Source organism: Gorilla gorilla, chromosome 1 (genome assembly GCF_029281585.2).
Source record: "Gorilla gorilla gorilla isolate KB3781 chromosome 1, NHGRI_mGorGor1-v2.1_pri, whole genome shotgun sequence".
In the NCBI taxonomy this organism is placed as follows: domain Eukaryota; kingdom Metazoa; phylum Chordata; class Mammalia; order Primates; family Hominidae; genus Gorilla; species Gorilla gorilla.
The window spans coordinates 209,921,659-209,938,032 of NC_073224.2; the positions used below are offsets into that span (position 1 = coordinate 209,921,659).

Genomic DNA, 16,374 nt, shown 5'->3' on the forward strand with positions numbered 1-16,374 from the left:
TCTGCAGACCTGCAGCATCCAACTGGGTCTCCCCAGGGATGACCTCCAGTCCCTAGGGGGCCTTTCTGGGTCTCAGCACTTTAAGCTAAGGATTTTTGGACAAACTTCTCAAGTCAAAGATCCTTTATTTTAATGAAACTGGCTGGTACTCAAGGCCTGAGGATGTTCACATCCATTCTCAGCTTCTTCATTTGTTCTGGTATAGATTTTTTAATACTTGGTAGATACGTTTCAGATTGTGTGGATGAAATTTCTAGTATAAGTCATAATAAAAACATACCCTTTTGCATTTGTGTTGTTGTTGTTTTAGGTTGGTTTTGAGGGAGAGAAATGAAATATGAATGTGTCTTCATCAACATTTTCACCTGGACATCGTCTTCTATCCATTACCTCTTTCAATCCCAGCACCAACCCAGGAAAGTGGGCAAGGCTGTGTCCCCTGGGAGCAGAACAGAGAATTGGAGGACCAGCACTTGAGAGCTGAACAAGCCTGCATGGCCATCCATCATAGGTAAGAGCAGACAGTGCTCACATGTACCCTGCACCACCCCACGGACAAGTCCTGATGTGGGACCCAACACGTTCTCATACACTGGGCTTTGGCATGTGTGAGACTTCAGCTCGAACAGCATGCATGTGACACTTCTGTCCTGCTCTGCACTTCTGTGGCAGACATCACCAATCAATCATAGCACTCTTCTTTCTGATCCTGAATTCAGCCCCAAACTCCTTGTCAAGGCAACATATCAATCAACAAGACACAACCAACAAAGCAACATTAGCTTGTGAAAGAGAACCTACTTCCTAGACCAGCATTAGAGACTCTCCAGTTTCTCCAAATGTTGGTGCTAAAGTCAGACAGTCCTGGGTTCACCTTCAGCTCTGTGAATGACTAACAGGCTGGCAGTATATTTGTCTCTCTGAGTCTCAGTTTTCCCATGTGTAAAGTAGGATCACTTGCCTTCATTGAGGGGATTACTGAGGTAATGTGGGTAAAGTTTATAACAGATATCTGATAACAATTTTGGAAAGAAATGAGAAAATTCATTCTACATCCTTCTTCTCCTGGTGATGGATGCAGTTTATGAAGACCCAGGAAAGTAGACAGGTTTCATCCATGTGTCAACTCCGGTACTGAGTTAAGATTGTGAGGTCAGGTCAGACTTAATGGGGCAGGTATTGTAATCAATTAATCATGTCTGTCATGGGCATGTGATGGGAAATAGTGATGTGTGTGCTGCCATATGTGAGCTGGGGAGTGAAAGAGAGGTTGGGAGATTCAGGCCCTGCTTCATCACCCACATCCCACTGTTTCTTGTGGACCACACAGGCATATGAGCAGAAAGGTCTGCTATTGCTAATATGGTGTTTGTTCCCTGCTTCCCTGATGAGTCTGTGTGGTGGGAAGGTCACTGGCAGAAGTGTCAGAAAGGCTGTATTCCAGTCCTGTGGATTGGCTGCAGGTCCTTGAGCAAGCATGTCCTTTCTGCTTCCCCGGAGGTAGAAAATAGAGGTGAGGGGGTGATAGTAATGCGTAAATGTTCAATCTGGAAAGTGGGATAAGCTTACATGATTCCTAAGAATCCTCCCAACACAGACACTTAATACATTTTTTTCTGTATATTGTTTCTTAAATGTAAATTTATGTATGTATTTTACATGTTTAATTGTGGTAAAATACACATAACATAAAATTTACCATTTTTACCATTTTAAAGTGCACAGTTCAGTGGCATTAAGCATTGTCGTGTAACCATCACCACTTCTCCATCTCAAAACCGTTTCATCATCTCTTAGTTCAGGCTACTGTAACACAATAGTACAGAATGGATAGCCTAAAAACAAACATTTATTTATCAGAGTTCTGAAGCTGAGAAGTCCAAGATCAAGGAACCTGCAGATATGGTGTCTGGTGAGGACTGTCTTCCTTGTTCATAGACAGCTGTCTTTGTGTTGTGTCTTCACATGGCAGAGAGAGAACGCTAATCTCTTTCTCTTCTTAAAAAGACTCTAATTTTATCATGGGGACTCCACTCTCAAGACCTCATCTAAACCTAATCACCTCCCAAAGGTCACACCTTTTAATGCCAGTCCACTGGGGGTAAAGATTTCAGCATATGAATTTTGGGGAGACACTACCAGGCCGTCCAAGAACAATCCCACACTGAAACTCTGTATCCATTAAACAATAACTCTCCATTCTTCCCTCCCTCCAGCCTGTGGTAACCACCATGCTACTTGCTGTCTCAATGAGTTTGACTGTTTCAGATATTTCATGCAAGTAGAATTATACAATGCTTGCCCTTTTGTGTCTGACATATTTCACTTAACATATGTCTTCAAGGCTCATCCACATTGTAGCAGGTGTCAGAATTTCATTACTTTCAAAGACTGAATAATATCCCATCGTATGTAGGTACCACATTTTGTTTATCCATCCATCCATCTATGAACAATTGGGTTGTTTCCATCTCTGGCTATTGTGAATAATGCTTCCATGAACCTTGTTGTACAAATATCTGTTCAACTGCTTTCAGTTCTTTTGGGTATATACCCAGAAGTGGAATTCCTGGATCAAATTCTATGCTTAATGTTTTCTTAGCAATCATCATGCTGTTTTCCATAGTGGCTATCCCATTTAACATTCCCACCAGCAATGCCCAAGGGTTCCTATTTCTCCACATCCTCACCAACACATGTTGTTTTCTTTTCTTTCTTTTTGTTTTTAAATATAGCCATCATAATGAATGTAAAGTGGTATCTCATTGCGGTTTTGATTTTCATTTCCCTAATTTTTAGTGATAGTGATGTTGAGCCTTTTTTCATGTGCTTAGTAACCACTCATATATCTTATTTGGGGAAAAGTATATTTAAGTCCTTTGCTTATTTTTAATGTTGTTGCTATTGTTGAATTGTAGGTGTTCTTTATGTAATCTGGATATTATTCCCATATCAGAAATTAATTTGCAAATATTTCCTTCCATTCTGTGGACTGCCTTTTTACTTTGTTGTGTCCTTTGATACACAAAAGATTTTAATGGAAAAATGAGGCCAAGTGTATTATTTTTTTCCATTTTTCATCTATGTTGTTGGTGTCCCTTCCAAGAAGTCATTGCCAAATCCAATGTCATAAAGATTTTTCCCTGTATTTTTTTCTAAGAGTTTTACAGTTTTAGCTCTTACATTTCAGTCTTTGGTCCATGTTAAATTAATTTTTATATACAGTATAAGGTAAGGGTCCTACTTAATTATTTTGCATGTGGATATCCAGTTTTCCCAATGCCATTTGTTGAAAAGGTTGTCCTTTCCTCATTGAATGGTCTTGGCACTATTGTTGAAATCATTTAACCATATATGTGAGGGCTTATTTCTAGGCCCTCTATTGTACATCATTGGCCTCTATGTCTGTCTTTTTGCGAAAATCACACTGTTTTTATTACTGTAACTTTGTAATAAGTTTTGAAATCAGAAAGTGTGAGACTTCCAGCTTCATTCTTCTTTTTCAAGATTGTTTTTGGCTATTTGGAGTTCCTTGAGATTCCATACAAATTTCAGGATGAGTTTTTCTATTTCGACAAAAAAAAAATCACTTAATCATTAGGATTTGGTTGGGGATTGCATTAAATCTGTAGATCAAGTTGAGCAGAATTGACATCTAAACAATGTTAAGCATTCCTATCTATGAACATGGGGTATCTTTCCATTTATGTGTGCCTTCTTTAATTTCTTTCAGCAGTGTTTTGTAGTTTTCAATGTACAAGTCTTTAACCTTCTTGGTTAAGCTAATTCCTAAGTACTTTGATTTTTTATTGTAAATGAATCATTTGCTATAGTAAATGTATTGTCTTTTTAATTTTCTTTTTGGATCACTCACTGTTAGTGTATAGAAAATGCAAGTGATTTTTTTGTGTTGATTTTGTATCCTACAACTTTGTTGAATTTGTTTATTAGCTTTAACAGCTTCTGCATGTGTGTGTGTGTGTGTATGTGTGTGTGTGTGATCTTTAGAATTTTCTACATATATGATCATGTCATCTGTGAACAGAAATAATTTTATTTCTTCTTTTCCAATTTGGGTGACTTTTATTTCTTTTTCTTGCCTGACTGTTTTGACTAAGACTTTCAGTATTATGTTGAATAGAAGTGGTGAAAGTAGGCGTCTTTTTCTTTTCTGTTTTTCCTGATCTTAGACTAAAAAAAACTTTCAGTTTTTCACCATTGAGTATAATGTTAGTAATGGCTTTTAAAAAAAAACAAAAAAAAACAAAAAAAAACAAATACCTCAAATCTTCCTGCTTTTGAGTTACCTAAGCAAACCCTAGAAAGTCACTGTAAGTCCATATGGAATTAAAGGGCCTGGACTTGCCTCCTAAATTTTATGTAAATCCAAGCCTGTCTTGTTGTGCAGGGGCTTTGGTTCATTTGAACTCTTTGTGACATAATCTGTCTTTATTTCCAGCCGAGTCTCTAATCCCTGAAATTTCCATGGTGCTAGTAGTTATGAACAAAATTTCTGAAGCACAGAAATGTTGCATCCTGTGTACAAGATTACACAAATTAATAGAGTTTTTATTAAATTTATTTTGCAGTTACTAAAGAGATTAGACTAACTCTGTAGCTCCAGAGGGCAAAAGAAGAACCAGTTGGTAGAATCCACCAGAGGCAGTTTTGAATTCAAAGAGAAGAAGCACTTTCTAATGGTCACACAGCTGGCCAGCCCTGAGTGAGCTGTCCCAGGAAGCTCAGGTGAGACTGGCTGAGTCCGGAGCCTGGTGTGGTCACTGTCAGGAGCGGTTAAGAACAAGGGCTTTGGTTCATACTTGAGTTCACTTCCTGACTCCCCACTTCCCAGGGGTTCAGGCCAGTGAGATAACTTGTATAAGCCTCAGCTTCCTCCTCTGTCAGTTGGTGACAGCCAGCTGTGACAGCATTGAGTAATGCTCCATGAGTGGTCACACTGTTATTTTGTTATTTAGAGTTGGGGATAAGATTTCTCCATTTTGATTTCCCCTGGAGTGAGCTCCCCTGATACCTCAGCTCTCTAGCCCCCTACCACCTCTACCAAAGGTGACAAGTTTGAGGCAAAGCAGAACAGGCTCCCCGGGCCCATCCTTCTCACTCTGCCTTGGGTCTGGCTGCCCAGGGAGCTCATGTCTGCCCTGCTCTCCCACTGCCAGAGGTTTTATAGCAACAGTCTTCACACCCCAACCATGGGGGACCTGGGTGGGTGTGGTCAGCACACCTCTGATGATGGGTTTCTCCCTGTCTAGTTCCAGGGGTTCCACAGGGGGGTTCACATGCCTGCATGAGTGAGCTCCATTCTCCAGCAATAGCTTCATCAGTAATAAACGGGAGGTTCATTTTCATCTAACATGTCCTGAATCCTCTGGATTGGTTCAGAAACAGGCAGGGAAACCGATTGCTTTAATTGGTTTTCCAAAATATTGTCACAACCACTGTGATAATTATGGGGAAACCAATCATGCAGCAGCCAACATTTGGTCTCAGTTTCCAGAACATCCCTTCATGATGGCAAGTACCTTGACTTTTTTTTCACCACTGTAACTCCAGCCCCTAACACAGTGCCCAGAACATAAACATTTTGAATAAATTAACTTTTCCACAATACAGTGTATTAAGTACCCTAATAAGGATATGCATAGAGGGCTATAGCAGCCCAGTTGTGGCATGGACATTAGATACTGGGGCTTTAGGGTAGTTACTAATATGGTTGGTGAGAAAAGCAGATGGAAAGGAGCAAGACTAGAAGCAGGTGATTAGTAAGGGGCTTCTCTAGGAACCCAGAGAAGTGATGAGGCTTAACATCACTTGGCAACAGCAAGCTCTGTTTTTTTCCCAGAGAGATGTGGCTCTATCTGCTTGGATGAGAAGTAATTTTACAGATTCCATGGATGTATGAGTGAGGATATGTGAGACTCTGCTGCAATAACAAACAATCCCCACACCTCGGTGGCTTAAAAAAACACAGGGTCATTTCTTTCCCAGTCTGCATATCCGTCAAGGGTCAGCTGTGTCTCTGCTCCATGTGCCACCCCTCAGGGTGCCAGGCTGATGAAGTCACTGCGGTCTATAAAGTTGACTGTCACCAGGGCAGAGGGATAAACAACTCTGGAGGTTGGCTATGGTGGTGGCGTGTCTCACATCCACATCAAAGGCTCTGACCCCGAATTGAAACATGTCATTTCCACTCGAATAAGCCAGAGCTGGTTACCTAACTAGTCCCAGCCAGCTTGAGGACCAGGAAATCAATCCTACCACATATTGGGATAGGTCAAGTCCTGAGATGCTAAGTGAGCAAAACCAAAGACTCCCACACCAAGTGTGCTTGTCTGGGTGACTCAGTGGATGATAGCATCTTTCAGTGGGAACCCTGAAAAAGCAGAAAAGTAATAACAAAAGGTTTTCACTTCTGGCCCAACAGTGTGAGGAGCTCCTTCCTCAATCCCCACCTTCTATGAAACAGGTGAAAATTACTGGAAAAAAAAAAACTTAAGTGCCTAGAAATGACCATATAGTAAATGAAGAAGCATGCGTTCAAGAAAATCTACTGAAAATTGATAAGAACTGCTAGACTCTGTAATATTTGAACCAAGATCCATATTTTTCCCACTCCTTCCCAGCTCCACAAGATAAAAATTCCACTCAAGATTGGTAAATCCAAAACACAGAACTTCCTCTCCCTGCAGCTCCCAGTTAGAGACCTATCTTCCAAGGAGAGGCAGAATGTCAACATTTCTCATCCTGCCCCAGCTACTGATTGCTAAGACTGAGTTCCAGGCAACTGCAACCAAGAGGTGGAAGTTCCTGTCTTCTGCCCAGCCTCAACCTGTGGGACCAAGGCTCTACCCTGGGTGCAGTGTCACTGAGAATAAGAGGCCCTGATTGCACTTGTCTCAGGGTCATGAAGTGAGGGTCCCAGACTGAGAGAGATGAGCCCAAGACACCTGGTGTTGCTATTGTTTTGTCTACTAAACACCCAGATCCTAAAGAGGGAATGTCACTGAGAGAGATGAATGCCATTGTCCCCAACCTCAGCACCAGAGCTGAGGCTGAGAGATTTTTCTCAGAGGTGGAAGCTAGGCAAAGAATAGAAAGCACCAAGTAAATCTCCAAAGAACTGACTTAATTTGCAACAGAGTGTGGGGAAGTTCAAATCTAAGGGAACTGTCAAAATCAGGAGAAGTTGTGGTGAAAGGCAACTGAGAAGAGAATGATAGGTTAATTGGAGACATAGGTTAAACTGGGGTCCAGCTATTTTGCCAGAGAGAATTAGGGGAAGAGACAGGTGGGAAGACCCCCCCTGGGGGCCGAACAAATCTCAGATGCTGATTTGGAACTATACCTTGAAAGAAGCCTAAATTTGACTGGAATTTGCCTTTGAAGCAATTTCTGCTCCAGTGTATTGTTGAAAATGACAGAGCAATCAACTGGCAATTAGTGGAGCTTAAGAACTGGGTATAGTCAGAGAAAGAGACAGTTAAAGAGATTCTTGCAAAAACCACAGTAACCCCAGGGTGACTATGAGCATACCCACTTCTATTCAACGTTGAACTAGAAGTTCTAGCCAAGACAATTAGGCAAGAAAAAGAAATAAAAGAAATCCAGATTGGAAAAGAAAAAGTTAAATTATCTTTAGTTAGAGCTGACATTATCTTGTAAATAGAAAGTCCTAAAAAATCCACTAAATATTTGCTAGAACTAATAAATGAGTTTAGCAAGATTACAGGATACAAGAATCATATATAAAAATCAATTATATTTCTACACACTTGCAATGAACAATCTAAAAATAAAATTTAGAAAACAATTATGTTTACAACAGCATCAAAAATTGTTTACAACAGTATCAAAAAGAATAAAACATTTAGGAATACATTTAACAAAAGTGTAAAGCCCATACTCTGAAAATTACAAAACATTTTTGAAGGAAATTAAAGGAGATATAAATTAATGAAAAAACATTCCATATATGTGTATTAGAAAACTCAATATTGTTAAGATGGCGATACTTTCAAATTGATCTGTTGATTAACTACAATCTCTGTTAGCATCTCAGCTGACTTCATTGTAACAATTAACAAGCTGATCCTAGAATACATGTGGAATTGCAAGTGGCCCAGAGTAGCCAAAACAATCTTGGAAAAGAGGAACAAGCAGGAGAACTGACATTTTCTGATGTTAAAACTTATTACATTACAATGGTAATAAAGACAGCATGGAACTGGCATAAGGACATATAGATTAATGGAAGAGAATTGAGAATCCAGCAATAAACTAATATGGTTTGACTGAGTCCCCACCCAAATCTCATCTTGAATTGTAGCTCCCATGATCCCCACATGTCATGGGAAGGACCTGGTAGGAGGTAATTGACTCATGGGGGTGGGTTTTTCCTGCGCTGTTCTCATGATAGTGAGTAAGTCTCGTGAGATCTGATGGTTTTATAAAGGGCAGTTCCCTTGAACACGCTCTCCTGCCTGCCAACATGTAAGGCATGCCTTTGCTCTTCCTTTGCCTTCTGCCATGACTGTGAGGCCTCCCCAGCCATATGGAACTGTGAATCCATTAAACCTTTTTTTCTTTATAAATTACCCAGTCTTGGGTATGTCCCTATAGCAATGTGAGAACCGATTAATACATAAACCCATGTGTCTGCAGTCAACTAATTTCTGACAAGCATGCTGAGAAAAATCAATGGGGGAAAGAACTGTTTTCCAACAAATGGTACTGTGACAACTGGATAGCCATCTGTAAAGGAATGAAGTTGAACTTGTACCCTAGGCTATATATGAAAAGTAATTCAAAATGGCTCACGCATAATTAAGAGCTAAACCTATACAACTCTTAGAAGAATACATACAGGTAAATCCACGTGACCTCAGATTTGGCAATGAATTCTTAGATATGACACCTAAAGCATGAGTTATTAAAGCAAAATAGGTAAACAACTCAATAAAAATTAAAAACATTTGTACATCAAGGGATACTGCCAAGAACCTTAAAAGACAAGCCAAAGACTGGGGCAATGTGTTTGCTAAACATATATCTTATGTGTTTGCTAAACATATATCTATGACATATATATATATTATATATAATATATATTTTATATATGTTGTATATATATTTTATATGTTATATATATTTTATATGTTATATATATATAATATATAATATATATTATATATTTATTTTATATTTTATATTTATATTTATAATTATATTTATGTTATATATATAACAGATTTGCTAAACATATGTCTAGGACAGATTATATAAAAAACTCTTATAACTCAACAATAAAAATACAAATAATTCAATTAAAATGGGCAAAGCATTTGAATATATATTTATCCAAAGAAGATATACAGGCCAGGCACGGTGGCTCACGCCTGTAATCCCAGCACTTTGGGAGGCCGAGGCGGGCAGATCACAAGGTCAGGAGAGTGAGACCATCTTGGCTAACACAGCGAACCCCGTCTCTACTAAAAATACAAAAAGTTAGCTGGGCATGGTGCGGGCGCCTGTAGTCCCTGCTACTCGGGAGGCTGAGGCAGGAGAATGGCATGAACCCAGGAGGCAGAGCTTGCAGTGAGCCGAGATTGCGCTACTGCACTCCAGCCTGGGTGATAGAGTGAGACTCCGTCTCAAAAAAAAAAAAAAAAAAAAAAGAAGATATACAAATAGCCAGTAAGCACATGAATAGGTGCCCCACATCATTAGTCATCAGGGAAATGCAATTCCATACCACAATGAGATACTACTTCATACCTACTAGAAAAGTCAGATGAATCTAAAAAGTGTCACAAGTGTCAAGGATATGGAGAAATTAGAATCCTTATACAGTGCTGGTGGGAATGTAGAAGGTGTAGCCATTTTGGAAAACATTCTGGCAATTCATGAAAGTGTTAAACATAGAGTTACAATAAAACCCATCAATTTTACTCCTCGATATGAGCCCAAGATAAATGAAAACATATGTCCACACAAAAATTGTACACAAATGCTTACAGTGGCACTACTCATAATAGCCAAAAGGTGGATACAACCCAAATGACCATTAACTGACTAATGGATAAACAAAACGTTTAACCATAGAAAAGAACATTATTTGAACATAAAAAGGAATGAAGTATTAATACATGTTACAACTTGAAGAAACTTTGAAAACATTATGCTAAGTAAAAGAAGCTGGTTACAAAAGACCACATATTACATGATTCCATTATATAAACTGTCAAGAAGATGGAACTCTATACAGACACATAATAGATTAGTGGTTATCTAATCTTGGGGCTTGGGGGATGGAAGAATAAAGGTTTGATAGCTAAAGGGTATGGGATTTCTTTATGAGGTGATAAAAATGTTCTAAAACTGATTGTGGTAATGGTTGCACATATCTGCGATATACTAAATACCATTGAATTGTACATTGTAAATGGGTGATTTTTATGATATGTGAATTATGCATCAATAAAGCTATTATAAAAAATAATAGCACAAAAGCTGCCTTTAAGGTAGGAATTCTGGAATGGCAGAGGAAGGGCCTTTAAACATTCTGCTCCTCTATGAAAGAAACAAGAACACTGGTAAAATTGTCAAAATCAACTTGTTCAGAAAGTCTGGAAATTAATCAAAGGCTTGCAACAATCCAAGGAGCATCTGTTCAAGAACAACTACTGAATCTCAGTAAGAACAGAGAGTTCTGTGGTGGTTTAACTTACCCTGTTCTGCTCCTCCTGTGTAGTAGCCTTGAAAAGCAACAACTTAGCAGCCATTGTAGCTGTGAGCACCAGCAGCATAGCAGCTGCTGGAGAGGGAAGACCAGTTTGGGTGCTCCTCCAAAGACCCAGAGAACTGTCACCATTTTCTCTGGCAGCTCACTGGATAAGCCCCATTACAAGGCTTATCATTATTTGACCTAACTCAGAGGTCACTCACTGGGGAAAGCCCTATCTTCAGGGTGTTTGCTAAAAACAATCAGCAGAAATTGTTTATCCTTGCAGCTGAGAAGACAGTAATACCAGTTGAAGCAAACAATATGCTGGCCAAGAAACTTAAAAGGAGGATCTGGAAAGTTAAATATCCATAGGTAGGGGGCATTGAAAAGTGTCAGCATATTCCTGGGGCTCCAGAAGGCCTTGTGCATGTACAGGGCTGAGCCTACACCAAGGAAAGACCCGTGAAAGCTCTCCTCTTTCATCTCTGGCTGACCTTGAGGCCCTGTGCAAGCAGGAAGTGTGGGGTCAAGGCAGAATTGTAAAGTACTAGAATGTGGAAGGTGTGTCCTGAAATCACACAGGGCCTTTTGGCAAAGAGTGAGAGATTATTGGTTCAAGGTATTTGAGGAAATCTCTGTCGAATCATAGACCGCTAAGTTACCTGAGTGGAGAATTCAGCCACCACACATAATAAGAAATACAGACTTTAATGACTAAGTTCAAGAAAGCCACTCAACAGAGAAGCAGCAGCAGGAACAGCAACAACAAAGTCCAAGGAGGGCATTAGAAATCTGATTTCGTATGTTGTCCCATTAGATTATTTAAGGTGTCCAGTTTCAACAGAAAAATTTTACAAGGCATGCAAAGAAACAGAAGAATACAACTCATACGCAGGTTAAAAAAAAAAAAAGTAGTCAATAGAAACCATCCTTGAGAAAGCTCAGAGTTTGGACTTACTAGACAAAGACTTTAAGATAGCTATTACAAATACGTCCAGACAACAAAAAGAAACCATGTCCAAATAATTAGTAGACAGTCTGCAAACAATGTTTCTCCAAATAGTGAGATAGAAATTACATTTTAAAATAGTCAAACAGAAATCCTGAAGCTGGAAGCTACAACAACTGAAATGGATATTTCAATAGTGACTCAATAATAGATGTGAGTTGGTGGTAGAAGAAAAAAAATAGTGAACATGAAAATAAGTAATTAGAGATTGCTCATCCTGAGGAATAGATAGAAAAAAAGAAAAACAACAGAAGCTCAGAAGCTTATATGGCACTATCAAGCATACCAACATACACATAATGGGACTTCCAGAATGAGAGGAAAGAGAAAAACAGACATTGTTAGGAAATAATGGCTGCAAATTTCCCAAATTTGAAGAAAACATCAACCTACAAACCCAAGAAGCTCAACAAACTCCGTGTAGGATAAATGCAAAGAAATACACACTAGACACACATAGTCAAATTGTCAAAAAGACCAAGACAAAGAGAGTATCTTGAAAGCAGCAGGAGAGAAATGACTCCTGCTTATATATGAGAAAGTCTCAATAAGATTAATGCTGGCACTTCTCATCAGAAACCATAAAGGCCAGAAGGCAGTGGGGTAACAGATACAAAGTGCTCAAAGAAAAAAAAAGTGAATCAAGAATTCTGTATCCATGAAGTCTTTCCCCATGCCTATGTCCTGAATGGTATTGCCTAGGTTTTCTTCTAGGGTTTTTATGATTTTAGGTTTTACGTTTAAGTCTTTAATCCATCTTGAGTTAATTTTTGTATATGGTGTAAGGAAGGGGTCTAGTTTCCGTTTTCTGCATATGGCTAGCCAGTTTCCCCAGCACCATTTATTAAATAGGGAATCCTTTCCCCATTGCTTGTTTTTGTCAGGTTTGTTGAAGACCAGATGGTTGTAGATGAATGCATGTGGGGCTTAAAACCTAGATGATGGGTTGATACGTGCAGCAAACCACCATGGCACATGTATACCAATGGAACAAACCTGCACATTCAGCACACGTATCCCAGAAGTTAAAGCAAGATAAAAAATAATTAATTAAAAAAGAGAGGGCACCAAATTAAAAAAAATCACTGACGACCTTTTGTCAATGTGGGTGGGTCATATCTATCAATATATACCATATTAAAAATTAAAATTGGGAATTTACAAACATACACTTATTACTTCATTTAAAGTTATAGTAATAAACTCATTTGTATTAACATAAAAAAATTCTATATCCAGGGAAACTATCTTTCAAAACAGAAGGAGAAATTAAGATGTTCCAGATAAGCAAAAACGGAGAGAATCTGTCACTAGCAGAGACGCTCTACGAGGAGTACCAAAGAGAGTGCATCAGGCTAAAATGAAAGGACTTTGAAAGGACGGTAACTGGAATCCACAGGAAGAAAACAAGAGCACCAGTAAAGATATCTCTAAAAGGTAAATATAAAAGGTATCTCTAAACGGTAAGTGTAAAAGACAATGTAAATGCATTTCATGTAACTCTTTTATTCTCATCTGATTTTAAAGAACTGAAACAATGCAGTAATTATAAATCTGTGTTGGTAGGATTCTAATGTATGAAGATAATTTGCATGACAATAATAGCACAAAGGAAGGGAGAGATAATGGAGCTTCCTGAGAGCAAAGTTTTTATACACTATTGAAATGAAATTGGTATTAATCTGAGCTAAATTGTTTTAAACTACTCTGTTCATTATAATCTCCAAGGCAACCACTAAAAAATAATTTTGGCCAGGTACAGTGGCTCACACCTGTAATCCCAGCACTTTGGGAGGCCTAGGCGGGTGGATCACAAGGTCAGGAGATCGAGACCATCCTGGCCAATGTGGTGAAACCCCGTCTCTACTAAAGTACAAAAAATTAGCCAGGCGTGCTGGTGTGCACCTGTAGTCCCAGTTACTCGGGAGGCTGAGGCAGGGGAATTGCTTGAACCCGGGAGGCACAGATTTGCAGTGAGCTGAGATTGTGCCACTGCACTCCAGTCTGGCAACAGAGCGAGACTCCATCTCCATAATAATAATAATAATAATTTTAAAATATAGTAAAAAAACAACAAGGAAATTAAAATGACATCAATGGCAGAGCTAGAATTAAATCTTGTGTCAGGGTGACTGGGGGCCTCCTGCACAGTTACCAGCCCATACCCACAGTCGCCAGCTCCTTCACACTCATGTGTGTCCCATGAGCTGGCTGTTGTGGGGAGCAGAATCCCTGTTATATGTGCAGAAAATCTGAGACAAGGGAATGTGGATGCCTTCATGGTGCTGTGGCTTGTTTGTGGCAGGGCTTGCTCTAGAACCGAGGGCTCTGGCTGTTTGGCCTTGAAATTTGTGACATAAACTCATAACCAATTTCATTGCACACTCAGTCCCTGAGTCCAAATCTTCAGGAGGCTTAAGAATCACCTGGCCAAGAGTCGACATGTCTATTCAACATGCTGATCCCTAGGTCCCAGTGATTCTGATTCTGTATCAGACAGGGCCAAGGAATCTGTAATTCAGGTAGACACCTCCCACCTTACCACTGCCCTTCTCTTCCCAGGTGACTCTGATGAAAGGTTGTGTGCAGACCAAACATGGAGAAATGCTGATTTTAGGATATTCCTGGCCTACTCTAAGTACTGTCCCCTCATTTTGGCACAATTTTTCAGAGGATAGACCATGGCTTCAGCCTGCCTCTATTGCCATCCATATCTCAGCATCTACTAATTCAGTTTAAAGCATTCAGAATAGTGCCTGGCACAAAGTACACATTTTATAATATTAGCTCTATTTGTTTTTATTTCCTTATTTAATAATAATTTCCTTATAAAGTACACATTTTATAATATTAGCTCTATTTGTTTTTATTTCCTTATTTAATATTAGCTCTACTTGTTTAATTTCCTTATTTGTAATTCCTTACAGATATCCTCAATGCCATTTCACAGGTGAGGAAATGTGGGCACAGAGAGGTAAGGTAAGTTGTTTAATGATGCACAGCTTGTCAATCATAGAGCTGGAGCTCAAACTCTTCCATGAGACTCCAATGCCAGTGCTCCTAACTGCTAGGCTGCCCTGTCCCCAAGGCACACACTCCAGATCCTTTCCTTTGCATCTGCACCCATGGGCTGAGTCAGGAGAGGTCACCCAGGTGCTGGACTCAGGCTTTTCCTGCCTTTTAAGATGAAGGAAGGGCTCTTGAGGGTAGGGGAGGGAATGAGTGGTGGACCCCTGACCCCTTTATGCCCTTCTGAGCTCACCTCTGATCATCCTCCGGACTCAGGAGCTCTCCAGAAAATGGGTGTCCTCCCCAGTGGACTCTAGATTCAATTTGCTGCTACTCACTGTGAGGAAGTTCCAACTGGCATCTCTATACTGGGTGCTTAAGTAAGAAAGTGACAGTTCATCCTCAGGACAATGGGCCTGGGTTTCAATCCCAGCTTCACCTCCTTCTGGCCCTGGGTTTGAGCCCTTGGGCAGGCCTCAGCCTCCTCATCTGTTAAATGGGCATAAACATTGAGTCTATCCCAATGGGCTCTCATGGGGGATAGTACACACCAAGAGTTCACAGCACAGTGGCTTGCACGGACTAAGGGCTCGGCAAGAGTCAGTAGTTAGTGATAATATCATTCTCAGCACACAGGCAAAGCCATGTGGGCTTTCCTCTGACATCGTTTCTCCCTGGTCTTTCCATTGAAAATGTATCTGAAGTCCTGAGTCACCCCGAGCTCTCCTTACCCCAGAAGTCCCTCCTCTGGAGTTGTGTTAAGTTTCAAGGGCAGATGCAGGAGTCAGGCCAGGGCCAGATTTTTAGCTCTGAGCCCTCAAAGGCTCCTGGAGCCATCTGGAGCTTCTGGAACCGTCTGAGCCCAACTGTCTTCTGAACTGAGGCCCATGCACCTGCTCTGATGGAGCCAGGCCCTGACTGCAAGTTTCCTCTGCCAAAGTGCAACCTCAGGGGATGTGGATCAGATGCCATTTGAGAAGAATATGCTGAGAACGACTGAGAGATGGCAACATTTTTCAGCTCAGGGAGAGAGCAGGGTGGGTGGATGAGTCTGCCTAGGGCTGGAAACTCTGTCTTCTGCCATGGGACTGCGTGTGGCCTTGGGCAGGCTCCTTCTCTGCTCCAGTCTTGGATTCCTCATCTGTCAACTGGGGTGATGCCATCTGTTCAAAGTGTTGTTAAGAACATGGTGGAAGAGGATCATGGGACAAGGCTATATCCCCAAGCTCATTTACAGCAACAATGAGCAGTTATTAAGCACCAGGCTTTCCACTTTGGAATCAATGTCTCATTTCGTCCTGACCACATTCCCTTGGAGTAGGCACTGTCATGACTCCTGGTAACAGAGGGCACAGTGGACTCATTCACACAGCTGGTCAGAGGAGGAGCTGGCCTTAATCTGGAGGCAATGGAATCCCATTCAGAGCCTTAGCCCTAAGCCTCTGACTCCCACAGTAGGGCCTGTGCTCCCTCTGCACTGCCTGGGCATCCCCAGCCCTCAGGAGCCTCCCCTCCCTTCCCCCTTCCATGCTCCAAAGTGGCGCTTGGCCTGGAGCAGTCTAGGTGTGGGGCGGGCTCCTCCTCGGTGTAGAAGCAGACTCTGTCACATAGGGCT

The 16,374-nt window shown here is 40.6% G+C and overlaps 1 long non-coding RNA gene across 1 annotated transcript; it reads left to right on the forward strand.

Annotated features, from left to right (window-relative positions):
* The first annotated feature begins 310 nt into the window (after positions 1-310).
* LOC109029248 (uncharacterized) lies at positions 311-16,022 on the forward strand. Its single transcript, XR_008680570.2, has 4 exons — positions 311-511; positions 4,590-4,746; positions 12,990-13,187; positions 14,678-16,022. It is a non-coding gene; the product is annotated as an uncharacterized lncRNA (long non-coding RNA).
* Positions 16,023-16,374: the final 352 nt, after the last annotated feature.